The sequence below is a fragment of the Rhinopithecus bieti genome, unplaced genomic scaffold, assembly GCF_001698545.2.
Source record: "Rhinopithecus bieti isolate Rb0 unplaced genomic scaffold, ASM169854v2 scaffold_2077, whole genome shotgun sequence".
Taxonomy (NCBI): domain Eukaryota; kingdom Metazoa; phylum Chordata; class Mammalia; order Primates; family Cercopithecidae; genus Rhinopithecus; species Rhinopithecus bieti.
In genome coordinates, this window is record NW_016803882.1 from 1,403,091 (window position 1) to 1,409,090 (window position 6,000).

Genomic DNA, 6,000 nt, shown 5'->3' on the forward strand with positions numbered 1-6,000 from the left:
CTCCTCCTGCCCATGTTCCTTTTCCCTTCAGATTAGCTCTCCTAGGCAGCCATTCCGCCTGCTCAGGGGCCGAGGCATTGGGAAGCCGCGTGGGTCATTACCTAGGAAAGCTGGAGGCGCCACATCCCCCTCATCAGGGCCAGGCCTACCCATGGAGGGCTCAGGGTGCCCCTGGGCTGGTGTGCAGAACCCAAAGTGGATCCCCACCCTTAGTTTCCTGCTCCCAGGCCAGATGTCATCAACCCCCAGGGGCCCGTGTCTCGGTGCCACATGCCATAAATGACCCATCACTTCTGTTTCGTGTGTCCTGCAGTCTAAGTGTTTGGAGGGTTTGCATTTGGGCCACCTGCAAGTGACTGTGTCTGGGGTTTCAGGAGGAGGAGAGGGTCTCAGGAAAATAATGTAAGCTCATCCCTGTGGAAGCCAAAGTGGCCTGGTCAGTGAGAACCCCTGCGAGGAGCTTAGAGGAGGAAGCCCTTAGGCCAGAGAGATCGGAGGCGTGAGTTCTGAAAGACAGTGGGGCCTGTATGTGCTGAGGGGACTAGAACAGAAGAGAACAAGTAAGAAGAGGCACAGCACGCTCTTGCTGAAAGTAGCCCGCGGCCAGGCTTTTGAAGGCCTTGAAGGATGTGTTAGGGATTTGGAAGCCATTGGAAAGATGAGGTGGAGAGTGATTTAGGAATGTTGTCTTGCTGCCTGAAGCAAAGTGGATGAAGATTCAAGGTAGAAGCACACATCCGCACAAGCGGCCCTAAGATGGTGATGGTGGAGTGGAAGGAGCAGATGAGCCGAGGACAGGAGATGAGGTCGGTGTAAAAGGGCAGGGACGGGGCAGGGGTGCACAGGGATGAGTCTGGATTGGGCTGCCTTGAGGGCTGTCTACAGTAAGCATACTTAAGCGGATGTGCTAGAACTATATGAAGAGAGACAGGCAAGTATTAGCTTCCCGTCACAGAGAAGGTCTGGAGTATCCATGGCCCGCTGTGGAAAGCTCTGACTGGCCTGCCCCTGCTCCGCTGGCCGTTACTACTGCTCTCCACTCGTACTGTCGTCCAAAAACTGGGAAGTGAAAAAGGTATATTGGGTCACAGGTCAGATCCAAGTTGGACAGACTTGGTTTGTATAGAAAGGAACATTTACAAGCTCATCCCGTACACTGTGTTTCAGTGGTCACCTAAATATTCCTATTTCAGGACTTTAAACACATTTTCCTACATCTAACTTGGGACATTTAGATAGGTTATCAGTAATTATCTGTTTTTCTTTATAGCCTCTTTCCACACACAAATAAGCATCTCCCTGTACAAAATTCTAGCATATGCTGAGCTGATTGCCTTCTGCATACACCTTTTCTACAACTTCTCAAACGTGTGAGACATGCTGGTAAGATGGCAGGAAAAGAAGTGACCGAATAATACAATATAGCTGAGATGTGTTTCAAGAAAACCTCTGGGCCGGGGTCGGGCTCTGTGAGTGGGAGTCAAGGACTTGCCCCGTGTATCTAATCAAGGTGAGACCACTGACACGTGTGTGTGTGTGGTCAGTAAATATGTTATATACACACATCTGCACACTGTCATCTAAGCCATCCGTTCTCCCATCCACAGCATCTCCAGGACGAAGCCATCACAACCAGGGAGGGGTTGACACCTGCCCTCCTAACATGTTTTCTTTCTGTTTCAGGGTTGAAAAAACCTTTGCCCAGTTTTGATCCCTTCAAGACTTTGCCACAGCCTCTATCACACATCTGTTTTTCTCGAAGAAAAAATATAATAAAAATGTTTTACTCTTTTACACTGTATAATTGTAAGAAATAGCGTGTTATTTGTGAATGCATGGTTTGAAATTTCTGTACAGTTTGGAGATATTTTCAAACAAAACGTAAGAGAAGTCAACAATAAAACCAAGAAAAGTGAGTATTTTTATACCATTTTAAGTATGCTGGGATGGACGATCTTACACTGGGTTGGATCACAGATTTTGTGCTTGACTTTTGAATGCTTGTAATTAAAAAGATCTATTTTTTTCCTCTGAAATAAGTTGCATGTTTGAGGCATGTTTCCAAATATCAAAATTTCCTGAATTGTATTGTGAATATATAGAAATCTGTGCCTGGCCGAAGTCCAGGGTAAATTAGTAGTGTGCTGGTAGGTGTTAGAAACAGAACTGTTATCTGCAGTGTTAGGTCTAGGATCCCAGTTCTAGTAGGACAGCCCTGCAAGACAATCAACCAGAAGCCTCCAGGAGCTTCTACCTATGGCTTATTCACAACTGGGCAAGAAAACATCGTTGGTAAGAACTGCGGAGTGTGCCCTTAGAATGCCCTGGCAGCTCCAGCTGTGACTGTATCAACTGTGTGCCAACTATGAGTTTGTGCAGTTTTATGTTTCCACTCTCCTGTATGTGTAGCCACTCGATGCCTAACCCACCTTCCACAAGCCAGCCCCGCATCCCTCTCCCCCGGTGGAAGTGCAGAGCCTGCCTCACTGGTAAGGGAAAACCTTGGCTTGGGAGGCCAGCCCTGGCCCATGAAGGGGCTGGCTGTGCCCAACCCACTTGGCTGCAGTGGGCAGCTCATGTGTCTATCTCCAAAGTGATGTTTGCAAAACATTGGCTGAACTGAGCTGGTATTCCCAACTCTTGCAGCACTAGGCCAAACCGACCACATCCCATGAGCCCCCAGATGGCGTCTCCTCACTGTGAGACAAGATGCCACACCACACAGGAGACAGAGGCAGTGGGCATTTGGAACCAATTCTGTTCAGACTTCATCAAAGCCAAAGTCAGTCTGGTGTTGTCAGCTGACACATCTCCAGAGTTCATGACAGCTCAACCTCTCCCCTTGTACAGAAGCCATTTGTAAAACCACATTGACCTAAATTCAGCTGCCAAACACAATCACAGTCTTTCCTATTGATCTGCTCAGCTTATGTTGAAAATTTCCATGTCATGATTACATGGTTGGTTTGGGTTTTTGTTTTGTTATTTTCCATTGGAAATAAAGACGTCAAGAAGCTTTTAAAGGTCACCACAAAAAAACCAAGGCTAGGAGTGAGGGGCTCTTTCTTAGCGTTAAATAAGGGGAAAGGGCAGTTAGCTCGGGGACCTGTGATGGATCCACTTTGGTGTTCAAGGACCTGCTTATGCCCTCAGTGCCACTCGGTCTTGGTGAGATGCCTGTGCTCCTCTACGGCAGACAGCTGCTTCTGCACAGTCTCTTCTGCTTTCATAACTGTTTAAAGGTACTTTTCTATTGTCATTTTTTAAAAATAAAGTGTTTATTCCAGCTCTCACACCATTGCTTGACAAATTCTTTTTTAGCAAGACCAACTACATGTATCCCACACTGCAGACAAGAGGCCAGCAGATTTCCTTCCCATTTTCAGGCTTCGGCAGAGCTAAGCATTGGCCATTGAGCTTAGGCACAAAGAGATTAAAGGAGGAAGCAGACACCGGGGAGAGCCAGAGAATAAGCCTGCAAAGGCACGACCACAGCAGCTGGTGAACAACAATGACACCAGAGGCAGAGGGACCTCAAGGGAGGTCCCTCATCTACCTCAGCCTACAAAGCTTGACTCAGGACTTTCTGAGTTACATTAAAATGTCACTTAGGCATTCTGCTGCCTTAAATATATCTTATGCCAAGCATGGTGGCTCACACCTGTAATGCCAACACTGGGAAACTGAGGCAGGAGGCTTGCTTGATCCCAGGAGTTTTGAGACCAGCCTGGATAATGTAGCAAGACCCTGTTTCTACAAACAATTTTAACATTAGCCAGGTGCACTAGGACCTGTGGTCCTAGCTACTCAGGAGACCGAGAAGGACGGACAGCTTGAGCCCAAGAGGTCGAGGCTGCAGTGAGCCATGACTGCTCCACTGCACTCAAGCCTTGGCAGCAGGGCAAGACCCTGTCTCCAAAACCATATTTAAAAATAAAAAATAAAAAAAAAATAAGTGGAAAACCAGGCACCAATTGCCAAGACAATCGTGTTTTATATACACTCTCACCACCTCTTTTTCCCCCAAAAGAAGAAAGCAAAAAAATAGTGCTTACGTCCAAGCAGTGGCAACAACCACTACTGAGTCTTGCTGGGCACTGAGATGACTCGCAGTTAGGCTCTCACAGCCTGCCTGCAGAGGGGCCCAGCCACCAAATGCAGGCTGTGTCCACTGCCTTCTAACTCACGTAACTAGAAGGCCAAAAGCTTTCCTGGGCCCAGGCTTAGAAGGCCACGCCAGCATGGCTCTCAGGCCGGCCTGATCTGCCTTTGGTCCACCTATGAGCTCCAACTCAGGTGCCAGAGATTGGCCAAACAGCTAAGGAATAGAGGCTAGTGAGCTCTTAAGGGGCTCTGCTGCCTCGGCACTGCCCGGACTCCATCCCAGCCAGTCCCTGGCTGAACACAGTCACCTATGATTTTTTACAGGAGGCCTTGGGATGGATGAGCGCTCCAATCTTCCCCATGCTGATGACAGTCATTCATGATGTGCAAGTGACAAGGCTGGATGGCATTTACTAACCTAGTGTGACCTCCAGATATATTTCCACTCACCAGTCAAATACCAGCTTCATTAGGGTCTGTGCAAAGTTATCTTTTTTGTCACTGTTGAACAGGAATGAATGCAGTATGTCTTTTGGAATCAAGAACTTGGAATAAGAAAAAGGCAGGCTGTTGGCTCTTGCTCCCATGCAAAATGTCCCAATTTGTAGGCTCCAGAAAGATGGTAACTAAGCCCATCTTTTTGTGTGATTACCAAATGAACCCTTCCTTGTTAATGTCGAACTGATGTAACTATAAAAGTGGCATCTGAAATTAAATACCATGCTTTCCATGTCTATAACAAAATGACAAATTAAAGGAATTTGAAAAGAACAGTTCACAAAATGAACATTATACTGCCAATTAATCACACCTGTGCTTCAGACTCACTTGGACCCAGGGCGTGCGTGTGTGTCCGCCTTACTTTCATGGACTAGCTTGCAATTGTTACTGCCCCATCCCTCCCCTGAATTCTGTGTTCCAATAGACAAGAATTCTTGGTATCTGTCAAAGTGACATAAAGAAGTTTTTTTTTTTTTTTTTTTTTTTAAAGCGACAGGGTCTATGTTGCCCAGACTGGAGTGCAGTGGCAGATTCATAGCTCACTTGCAGCCTCAAACTTCTGGACTCAAGCCATCCTCCCGCCTCAGCCTCCTGAGTAGCTGGGACTATAGGCACATGCCACCGTGCCCAACTTCAACTAGTTGCTTCTGAGCACTTTGGGCAAGACATGATGTGTGCTAAGAATATGGACAGGTTCCCAAAAGCACTCTCACCCACCCAGTTGGAAGGTTCTGGCACACAGTTGCTCTCCTCTCCAATTCTTAAACCATTCTCTTCACACCCTCAGGCATAAAACAACTTTACAGCCTGCATAGAAAACCAAAGAATATTCATTACCAGCGAGGTGTTATCTGAAACACTCATCCTCAAAAACTGCCTCTCCTAAAACTCTAACAACTATGATACTGAAAAACTATGTTGTCAGCAATTTGATCAAGAGCCCTAAACTAGGAAATTTCAATTAACTGCCACTGTAAAGCTATGTGTCCCTGCTGCAGAACATCCCAGATGGAACTAATATTAACTCTTGTGTGAACTGGCCTGGTTCTGTAGCTACCCGGTCCTGAGAGGTGCCAGTGCGCTGTGACAACTAGGCCCCTCTGCAACTCTCCAACGAACCTGCCACTTTCCTCTTCCTGACCCTCAGTTCAAACCACATTCATTCCTACTTGGGGGGTGGGGGAGGAGGCAGCTCTTCCTACAAACCATCATAATTTGCTGGTAAATATAAACAAAACAGTGAGGCCTTCCATTCTCCACTGTTCACATACATCTCACCTATGGACGATCTGAGGGGAAGAGAAAATTCGGGTCCTTGTGTTCCACTTGTCCAGCTGAGAAATTCTTGTGGAACTCTGCCCATGGTCGTTAATTCCAAGTTAGGAACTCGGGCCA